General features: G+C 37.7%; 1 pseudogene; it reads left to right on the top strand.

Annotated features, from left to right (window-relative positions):
- Positions 1-3,198: 3,198 nt before the first annotated feature.
- LOC113765979 lies at positions 3,199-11,190 on the top strand (annotated as a pseudogene).
- Positions 11,191-11,922: the final 732 nt, after the last annotated feature.

The raw sequence follows: 11,922 nt of genomic DNA, 5'->3' as shown, positions 1-11,922 counted from the left end.
TCCAATGAAAAAACGTCCGACTTTGATAACCTTTCTTGGAAAGCCATTTTCCCTGAAAAAAATTTTGACGTTTTTTCATAAGCACATTTTTTAATTACCTTTATATTTTATGTATATCAAATTATTATAATATATTTTTTTACAAATACTCTAGAAAATAACAATCCAAATGAAAAAGTAGCATTCCACTTTGACGCGGATTGATGACTTTCAATTGGTTACATCATGAACCATTTTTTTTTTTCTTGTCAACGGACCAGCGCTGCATTTGGGAGGCAAGAAATGATAAGAAAGGAAAGGTTTTGGATGGATATATATCAATTTCTGTCATTTGGGAGAAAGGGTGGGAAAGAAAATAAAAGAATTGGACAGATTTTGATTTCCCTCCAGAGTAAAAAATGGTAGGAAATGGAGAAGCCTAAAGTATACTTTCACAATATGACAGTTTTTTACCCGTAAAAAGTTTCTAGGCAAAGTTAAATTTCCATGACTTCTAGCTTCCTTATAAAACCCCAGTCAATAAAAAAATTCATCTCACTCTTCCTTCTCTTGACCACTAACACTCTGGCGGAGCGAAAATAGAGAAACTATTTGTGCCCTCTTTTTGCTTCAAGATCAGGTAACCTCCTCTTCTATTCATAGTTTCTTCATAGTATTATGGATACATTGACATGGGGTATGTGATGGAATTCCTTTTTGTCATATGAATTTCCATAATTCCTTAATGAATTAAATATAAAATTTCACATGTTTTAGTTGTTTCCTGGACACTTGATTACTTGATAGCTTATTTGAATCATTATAGGGCTTCAATAATTTTTCAAAATTATCTCTCTTCAATAATATCTAACAATCCTGGACGACAAGTAGGATGAGAGATTATGATGTATGTATTTCTAGGAAAGTTCGTTAATTTGCATTTAGATCAAAGTTTAAACAAGTTGGATAATTGATAATTTATTCCCGTTGAATCGTACTTAGTACTGATCTTAATCACTTACAACTATGATCAGATTATCACCAATTAATGGCTTGGCATAATCCCTCACAACAACTTTTGCCGGTTCTTTTAGTTGGAGTAATATACTCGTAAGGCAGCATACGACATGAAATAATTGATTTTTTTTTCCCAACTAGTATTGGGTGGCAAACTATGATCATATTTTAAGGACTTCGTATATATAGTAAGGTTGTGTGGATAGCAACAAATTAGGAGATTTTATTATTTTAGTGAACTACTAACTCATAAAAACAAATACACTAACATTAATACTTTTAGATGGATAAGGAATCACACGAAGATTCAAATCAGTTTCACATTCAACAAAACCCATGACAATTAGTTGGTGTTCACGTTATTTGCCATGTAACAAAATTGATCATGCCTCAAAGGATTTGTTGTGCAAATTATGTAGATCGACCCATTGCGTATTGATCTAAACAAAATCAGAATGTGCAAAAGGAAATATTGATGCAACTTAGAACAAATTAGATGTGTAGGCTCGACAAACATTGACAAAAAATTCCTAATTTTGGCAAACTTGGATACATAAACTTAAACAGTGATGTGAGGTGAAAAACTAGGGGCAACATGGTAGAACACTGGTCTAGGGGAATTATATGATAATTATAGTTTAGAAGGAGTAAATTAATAAGCTCTTGACTTAAACCTGAAGGTGTTTAAATTTTCTTTGGCTTAAAGGTGTTTAAACCTAAAGCTGTCAGTTTTGTTGCAATTATTTACTTTAGAAGAACTTTTTAATATAAGGGCACAGTTGTAAAAGTAACAAGGTAGGCAATCCTTTCTTTTCACTTCTCTCAAGTCCCAAACAAAACAAAAAAAAAAATCATTTCTTTTCTTTTCTTTTTTAAGTTCCCAAACAACATTGAAGGAAACTTGTCTAACTTAATTAGACAAACATTCTTTATGTTTATATATATATATATGACTCAATCCCCCAAGATACTGGACTAAAAATCCAAGGTTGTGCAAAATTTAAAAGATTTAATAAGCAACAGTTCTACAATTTGGACAAAGAATCTCAAGATTTCATTATTTAACAAAAACAAGTAATTTGAGTACACAAGCCTCACTATCAAGACACTAAGGTGACCATCCGCTACACCTCTCAAAATTTCTACTACACAGGAAGCAAATTAATTGGTTTAAAAAGAGGTGTCTGTTTTTGTTATTGATTTACTATATAAACTTTTTGGTCCCATTAATTTTCGCTACCTTAATTTCCTAATTGAGGAACGGTCTGATAAAAGTTTCACCACCTACTCCGATTACTACAATTCATGAGTTCCAATTTTCTTTTCGGCCGACCACAGTGGTTTAATTTCTTCCACAATTAAGCCCCCCACCAGTGACTAAATCAGATTGCGTTAAAATTATTTTGAGGTGACCCCACACAATTTGATTAATCACAATTATACTAATCTGAATCTCACACATCAACCCACTGGAATCGTTTAATCATCTCTCTCTTGTTCTGACTGGCTTCTATTCTGATTTTTGCCCATTGTTGCTGAAACATTCCTTCCATCTCTTCTATCAGAAAACCTTTCGATCCTAGTTCCAATTCCAAGCAAGAAACAATGGCTGACGCTGCTATCAGCGCTACTGTTAAGGTCGTCTTGGAGACGGTCATTTCCATTGCCGCGGACCGTGTTGGTATGGTTCTCGGGGTCAAAACAGAGCTGGAGAGACTAAGCAAAACTACTGCAACGATTCGAGGTTTCTTGGCTGATGCTGACAGGAAAATGCATAGCCCAGGGGTGCGAGATTGGCTCAAGCAGCTAGAGGATGAGGTTTTTAAAGCTGATAACGTGTTGGACGAGCTCCATTATGACAATCTTCGTTGGGAGGTGAAGTACTGAAATCAACTCACCAAGAAGAAGGTATGATTCTTCTTCTCTTCTTTAATGCAATTGGTTTTAGTTCCAGCTTGGCTTCAAGGATCCGGGACATCAACACCAACCTAGAGAGGATCAACCAGCAAGCCAATGACTTGGGATTGGTCATTAAGTACCCAATTGAAGCTGCACTCCCTGCTGATGCCGCTGGTGCCACGACAAGCAGACAGACCGATTCTATCATTGTTCCAAACGTTGTAGGAAGATCCGGCGACGAGTCAAAGATAATGGAGTGCTGTTGACCGCATCTGAAAGAGTTGTCTCAGTTATTCCCATTACTGGCATGGGTGGTCTGGGCAAAACAACTCTTGCTAAATCAGTCTACAAGAATACAAAAATTGATGAGAATTTTGGCATAAAGATTTGGGTTTGTGTGGCTAGAGAAATAAAATAGTGAAGCTGTTCAAACTCATTTTAGAATCGTTGACAAGAACAAAGGTTGAAGTGGATGGTAGGGAAGCCATAGTTCAAGAAATTCGAGGAAAACTTGGGAAAAAAAGATTTCTCCTTGTTCTTGATGATGTATGGAATTGTGAACAGGGATTGTGGAGTGACTTCTTTACCACATTGTTGGGACTCAGTACAACTAAAGGAAGCTGGTGTATTCTCACTACTCGTCTACAACCAGTGGCTAATGCTGTGCTTAGGCATTTGCAAATGAATGATGTGTTGGGAAAGGGGTACCGGTACAGGCACACAATATCAGAATTAAGTCAGGACAAATTTCTCTTTCCCCAAGTACCAGTTAAAATAGGAATAAACCAAATCACCAAGTAATAATACCAATAGTGATAATAAAATGCAAGAAAAATAAAAGGCACAGGACACTACGATTTTTACGTGGAAAGCCCAAATTGGAAAAAATCACGGGACCTAGTCCAGTAAAAAATTTCCACTATCACAATAATAGAAATACACAGGTCTACCCGAAGTATTCGAGTGACAACAATATCACCAATACCAACCAAGTCAATCTGCTACAAAATCACTCCCAAAAATTACAACTGTCAAAGAAGTGGGTTTAGAAAGGTATCACCAAACGAAGAGAAAATCTGAAATCTGAACCGGTAGATGAGTAGAGTTTGACAAAAGGATCGCGTATGTAAAATTTTGTCTCAATCGGGTTTCAAATCACCCTCCAATCAAGACCTTGAAGTTTCTCTCTCTCTAGCTATTTCTCTCTCTTCGTGTCACTCAAAAGTGGCGGCTAGCTCTTTTTTCTCACACAAAGACCAAATGCATCTTGCGGCTGCTATTTGTATTTAAGCTTGAGAAACCCTTAAGCGTTGCTTTCTTGCACAAATGGGTTGACTCACACCCAACAATCTCCCCCTCCAATTCATGTGGGGGGTTCCACCAAACCTGCTTCTTGTCTGCAAAACAAGAGTTTCTCCTTAGGCAATACTTTGGTAAACATGTCAGCACCATTATCATCTGTATGCACTTTCTCAAGTGTCAATAATTTGGAATCCAGTACTTCGCAAATCCAATGATATCTCATATCAATGTGTTTGGATCGAGAGTGAAATGTGGAGTTCTTACACAAATGAATAGCACTCTGATTGTCACAATAAAGGTTGTACTTCTCTTGCTTCATACCCAACTTCTAAAGAAATTTCTGCAACCAAAGAGTTTCCTTACATGCTTTAGTGGTTGCAATATACTCTGCTTCCGTACTAGAGAGGGCAATACACTTCTGTAACTTACTTTGCCATGACACTACTCCCCCTGCAAAAATCATCAAGTACCCAAATGTGGACTTTCTATTGTCAAGATCACCTGCCATATTTGCATCAGTGTATCCATCTAGTATAGTTTTACCATTGCCGAAACATAGACACAATCTAGAAGTTTCCTTGAGACACCTGAGAATCCATTTGACAGCATTCCAATGCTCCTTACCAAGATTAGAAAGATACCGACCGACTACTCCAACTGCATAAGCAATATCTGGCCTAGTGCAAACCATAGCATACATCAAGCTACCAACAGCCGAAACATAAGGAATCTTCTTCATGTCTTCTTTATCTTTTGCACTTGTAGGACACTGTTTGATATTCAGTTTAAAGTGACCTGCAAGTGGAGTTGAGACTTCTTTAGTCTTACTCATGTTAAACCTGTTGAGTACTTTTTCAATGTATTTTTCTTGAGACAACCAAAGCTTTCTATTTTGCCTGTCACGTGAGATTTTCATCCCCAGTATCTGTCTAACCGGACCCAAATCCTTCATTGCAAAAGATTTACTTAACTCCTTTTTCAACCTGTCAATTTTAATAGCATTACGGCCAACAATCAACATGTCATCAACATATAGTAAGAGAATAACAAAATCACCATCTGAAAAATTTTTCACATAAACACAGTGACCAGATGTAGTCCTATGGTACTCATGGTCTATCATGAAGGAGTCAAATTTCTTATACCACTGTCTCGGTGCCTGGTTCAACCCATACAAACTCTTCTTGAGACGGTATACAAGATTTTTCTTATCACTTTCTTTGAACCCCTTCGGTTGCTCCATGTAGATCTTCTCTTCCAAGTCGCCATGCAGGAAGGCTGTCTTCACATCAAATTGTTCAATCTCCAAATTCAAATTGACTGCAATACCAAGAACAACTCGAATTGATGACATTTTTACTACAGGTAAGAAGATTTCTTCAAAATCTAAACCCTTCTTTTGACTAAATCCCTTCACAACCAATCTTGATTTGTACTTTGGTTGTGAACTGTGCTCCTGAGTTTTCAACCTATAAACCCATTTATTTTTTAAACCTCTCTTGTCCTTAGGTAGTTTCACTAACTCATAAGTGTGATTCTCATGCAGGGACACCATCTCCTCTTGCATGGCTCGCAACCAATTTTCTTTGTTCTCATACTCTAAAGTCTCACAGGAGGACTCTAGCTCTCCTCTATCTGTTAACAACAATATTCATGAGGATTATATCTGCTAAAAGGTCTCCTCTCTCTAGTAGATCTCCTAAGCTCATCCTATGGTGATGGTGGTGGTGGAGTAGGTGGTGCCTCATACTCAGGTTCATCAACAGTAGGATTATCACCATCATTAACATTCTCTCTCTGCTCTGTCTTAGCTCCCCCTTGATTAAAATCAACAGGTACTGGAATTGGATCTGGATCTGAATTTGAGCTAGCAGGAATGTCATCTAAAGATTTTGAATTATTACCTTTATCAATGTCTTCAATGGTTTGATCTTCAAAAAAGACAGCATCTCTGCTCCTGATCACCTTCTTCTCAATATGATCATACAACATGTAACCAAAATCTTCATGTCCATAACCCAAGAAAATGCATTGCTTTGATTTTACATCAAGTTTTGACCTCTCATCTTTGGGAATATGAACAAATGCCCGGCAACTAAAAACTCTCAAGTGCTTAAAGGACACATCTTTTCCCGGCCATACTCTCTCTGGGATGTCACCATTTAGAGGAACTGATGGAGAAAGATTAATCAAATCGATTGCAGTCCTCATTGCCTCATCCCAAAAGGATTTTGGCAACTTAGCATTAGAGAGCATACATCTGACTCGTTCAGTGATGGATCTATTCATCTTCTCTGCTACTCCATTCTCTTGAGGAGTTTTTGGCACAGTTTTCTTCAATCTGATCCCACGGGACTTGCAATAGATTTCAAATGGTCCTCTGTACTCACTACCATTATCAGCATGTACACACTTTAACTGCTTACCAGTTTCTCTTTCAATTTTGCTATGAAAGTCTTTAAACACATCCAAAACCTGATCTTTGGATTTCAAAACAAAACACCAAACTTTTCTAGCAAAGTCATCAATAAAAGTTACAAAATAAACAGCACCATCAAGAGACTTATCTTTCATATAACAAACATCAGTGTGCACCAATTCTAACGAATTCAATTTTCTAGATGGAGGAAAATTTTGAAATGCAACTCGGTGTTGTTTCCCATAAATGCAGTCAACACAGGGTTTAAGTGCATTATCTCTAACTTCAGGTAGGAGCTATTTGCGAACAAGTGTCTGAATCCTTTTTTCACCCATGTGCCCAAGTCGCCTATGCCAAAGATCAATTGATGAATCACGAACTGCATTGACTTCTCCCGTCCTCAACATGGTTTGTATCACGTAGAGGGTACAATGCTTCTTTCCTCTGGAAACAACGAGACTACCTTTGCTGAGTTTTCATTTGCCTCCATCTTATGAGCTATAGTAGCCCTCATCGTCAAGTTTTCCTGTAGAGATAAGATTAAGGCGAATATCAGGGACATGCCAAGCATTTCTCAATATCGACTGACACTCGGTATCTGTGTCCAAGTATATTTCTCCCATGCCAACAACTTTGCATGATATCTCATTTCCCATTCTAACATATCCAAAATCTCCTTCGGTGTAAGTTGAGAAGAAATGCCTGTGAGAAATAACATGGTAGGATGCACCCTAATCAATTAGCCAATCACTGTCATAATGAATAATATTCACCTGACCATCATCAAAGAATACAAACATGTCATCATGAGCTGCCACAACCGATGTAGTCTCTTCATCACCTTTTTCATTCGCCTTACCATTTTTCTCAGTTTGTTCCCATTTTAGGATTCTGTATTCTTTCACATAATGCCCATTCTTCTTACAATAGTAGCATGCAATATTTTTTCGCGACTCAGACCTGCTTCTGGATTTGTCATTCCTGTTGTGGGATCTTCTACTTTTGCTTCTCTCTCTTCTTTTTTTCTTTTCTGTCACCAGGGCTTGGGACTCATAGACAATTCCTTGTTCCTTCCTCCTGAACTCTTCATTCATCACGGCCTCTTTTGTAATAGCCATGGTCAACACACCATTGGGAGTTGAATTACTGACGGAGACCACCATGGTTTTCCAACTATCCGGTAGTGAATTGAATAATAATAAAGTCTGCATTTCATCATCCAAATTCAAATTTGAATGTAGTTGCCTGGTTTATCAATCCCTGAAAATTACTCAGGTGTTCGGTCATATCTTCCCCATCTTTATATCTCATCCGAGAAATCTGCTTCAGACAATTAGCCTTGTTCAAACCGGTCTTCCGTTCATACATACTTTCAAACTTTTTTCATAATACATCAGTTCTGGTGTCATTAGCAAAATGTTAAAAAATACTTTGACCAATCCATTTTCTAATATTACCAACAGTTTTTCGGTGCATAACAGCCCATTTTTCATCACTCATATCACTTGGTCTACATTTATCCCTTAGAACAGGTTCAAACAAATCTCAGCAATACAGGTAGTCTTCCATTCTAGGCTTCCAAATCGAATAATTAGTAGCATTCAATTTTATCATGCAACCACTATCCGAATCATCCATTTTTAACTAGTACAACTGAACAGTCCAACCTGACTGCTCTGATACCACTTGTTGGGAAAGGGGTACCGGTAGAGGCACACAATATCAGAGTTAGTTTAGGACAAATTTTTCTTTTCCTAAATAGCAGTTAAAATAGGAATAAATCAAATCACCAAGTAAAAATACCAGCAGTGATAATAAAATGCAAGAAAAAATAAAAGGCACAGGACACCAAGATTTTTACATGAAAAACTCAAATTGGAAAAAATTACGGGATCTAGTCCAGTAAAAAATCTCTACTATCACAATAATGGGAATACACAGGTCTATCCGAAATATTCGAGTGACAACAATATCACCAATACCAACCAAGCCAATCTGCTACAAAATCACTCCCAAAAATTACAACTGTCAAAGAAGTGGGTTTGAAAAGGTGTTACCAACGAAGAGAAAATCTAAAATCTGAACCGGTAGATGAGTAGAGTTTGACAAGAGGATTGCGTGTGTAAAATTTTGTTTCAATCGGGTTTCAAATCACCCTCCAATCAAGACCTTGAAGTTTCTCTCTCTCTAGCTATTTCTCTCTCTTCGTGTCTCTCAAAAGTGGCGGTTGGCTCTTTTTTCTCGCACAAAGACCAAATGCATCTTGCGGCTGCTATTTGTATTTAAGCTTGATAAACCCTCAAGCGTTGCTTTCTTGCACAAATGGGTTGACTCACACCCAACATGATGGTCCTTATTTCTTAGGAAAACTATCAGGTGATGACTGCTGGTCCATCATAAAAAGAAAGGTGCTCGCAGGGGAAGAAGTAACAAAAGAATTGGAAGCAATACAAGAGCAAATTTTAAGGAGATGCGATGGCCTACCCTTGGCGGCAAGTTTGATTGGTGGCTTGTTGCTTAACAACAGAAGAGAGAAGTGGCACTCTTGAATGAAGATCAAAGTGAGATCGGTCAAATACTTAAGGTGAGCTTTGATCATTTATCACCTCCATCAGTTAAGAAATGTTTTGCATATTGCTCGATTTTTGCCCAAGACACTGAATTAGGAGAAGATGAACTAATTGAGCACTGGGTTGCTAAAGGTTTTGTTCTACCATATCGGGAAAACACAAGACTGATGGAGGAAAGAGGAGGCGAGTATTTAAGGATTTTGTTACAAAGTTCCTTACTGGAAAAAGTCGTAGATAAGAGAAGCACATATTATAAAATGCATGATCTCGTGCATGATTTTGCAAAATCAGTAGTCAATCCTAAATGTAGTAGCTAGGATCGCTACCTTGCATTACACTCATATGAAGAAATGGAAGAAAATGTCAGAAGGAATAAAGCGGCATCAATCCGCTCGTTATTTCCCCATTTATGGGGTGGCATATCTGCTGACATGTTATCAAGATTCAAGCACTTGCATGTTCTCAAATTGTTTGGATATTTTGTCATGTTTCTGCCGAGCTCTATTGGCGAGTTACTACATTTGCGGTAATCACAAGTTTGCCAGAAACTCTTTGCAAGCTATATAATTTGCAAACTCTAACGATGAGAGATCGTGCACTTGAAGGAGGTTTTCCGAAACGGATGAGCAATTTGATTAGCTTGAGACATCTAGACTACTATGATTATCATGCATAATTTAAAATGCCGGCGCAGATAGGACAATTGACTTGTCTTCAAACTCTGAAATTCTTTGATGTAAGTCAAGAGAGCGGATGTGGCATTGAAGAGCTTGGGACCTTGAAATATCTGAAGGATTGTTGGAGATAAGGAATCTTGAACTAGTGAAAGGCAAAGAAGCAGCTAAAAGAGCAAAATTGTTCGAAATGCCAGATCTGTCTCGCTTGGAATTTGAATGGAATAGGAGGGATCAAAAAAGTGATAACCATGATGAGGATGTGTTGGAAGGTCTCCAACCTCACCCAAATTTGGAAAAGTTGAGGATTTATTCTTTTATAGGTAATAAATTTCCGCAATGGTTTATGAATTTGTCAAAATTGGTGGAGTTGCGAATAAAAGATTGCCAGAGATGTAGTGAACTCCCTGCATTAGGACAACTACCATCGCTCAAAGGTCTCCATCTGGAAAGCTTGAACAACATTCGATATTTTGGAGATGAATTCTACAGTATTACTACTAATGAGGAGGAGGGCAGATCACGAGCATCAGGGAGCAGCATTAGAAGGCGAAAATTCTTTCCGGCCCTTGAAGAACTCAATGTAAAAAATATGAGAAATTTGGTAGAGTGGAAGGATGCAGACCCAGTGAGGTCAACCATAGGTGAAGCAGAAGTTGATGCCTTTCCCATACTGAGTGATTTTCGCATTGAAAGTTGCCCACAACTGACCACTTTCCCATGCTCAGGTAAAAGTTTAGACGTGAGGTATTCTCGCAATCTAACAAGTATAAAAACGGGTTACGGCACTGCTTCTGTTGAGGAGTTGAGTATTCAATTTTGCGACAATCTTAGAGAGCTGCCAGAAGATGTGTTTGGACCGAGTTTGCAGCGGCTGGTCATCTATAAATACGCAAGATTAATCAGTCTGGGAGTAAATGGACAGAAATGCCCCCTACCCTGTCTTGAGCGATTGAGTATTCAATATTGCGATGAGTTGACCACTATACCCGACAAAATGTTCGAGTCATGCCCGTCTCTGCAGTACCTGTATGTGGAGGATTGCCCCAATCTGGTGTCGTTTTCACTTAATTTGCAAGAGACACCTTCTCTCAAGCAATTCGTCTTAATCGACTCTCCCAAATTGATCCCTCATTGGTTCAAAGGATTTGCTTTTGCCACCAACTTAAGAAAACTGATTAGTTTGAGCATCAACAGTCCCTTCTTCTCAGATGGCTCCTCAATCGATGATTTTGATTGGTCTGGTTTAAGGTCTGTATCAACCATAGTTATTAAACCCAACCCGGGAAGGAACCCGGCGAAGGAGGTGGGTCAACGGGTTACTGGTTGAACCGGTGGGTGAGTGGTTGAACCGGTGGGTCACTACATATATTTAAATATTATATTTCATAATTATTTATATAAGATATATGATATAAATTGTAATAAATAATGCCATAACAAAAGCTCATTTAATTTAATTTGTTATAAAATAATTAATTCATATAAGAATCAATCAAATATAAAGTTATTTATTAATATACCAAACTTCAAGTGTAAAATTTTATCTATATTTAGTGTAATTATCTAGCTTATTTATGAATTTTAAGTGTAAAAAATTATTAAAAATAATATTTGTCTTTAAATGAATCATGTAATATGTTATTTTTGGAATCCATTTTATAACTTATAGAGTTTGGAGGGTAATAAATTTTTATTAAAAGATTCCAAATAAATTTGTTTTAGAGAAAAAAAGATAGAATTGAAAAACCATTTATATATCATAATAAAGCTACTATATCAACATATTTGGAAGTAGTTTGGTGGTAAGCAGGCGGTAGTGTTGGGGCAGAGGTCCGAAGTTCGAGTTCTAACAATAGCAATATAATTTTTCCACAAAATCCGGTTAGTGACAAAACCGGCCAAAATCGGCCGGGTTTCCGGTTTAATCCGGTTCGACCGTCGGGTCGTTGACTAAGTCAACGGTCTCTTTGTACAAACGATCTAATTCCAAACCCGGCCCGGTCTAATGACCGGTCCACCGGTTTGACCGGTTCGACCGCCGGGCCGGGCCGGGTTTAAT

This window comes from Coffea eugenioides, chromosome 1 (assembly GCF_003713205.1).
Source record: "Coffea eugenioides isolate CCC68of chromosome 1, Ceug_1.0, whole genome shotgun sequence".
NCBI lineage: Eukaryota > Viridiplantae > Streptophyta > Magnoliopsida > Gentianales > Rubiaceae > Coffea > Coffea eugenioides.
Note: the sequence above shows the minus strand (reverse complement) of the source record. Positions and strands in the feature narration are given on the sequence as shown.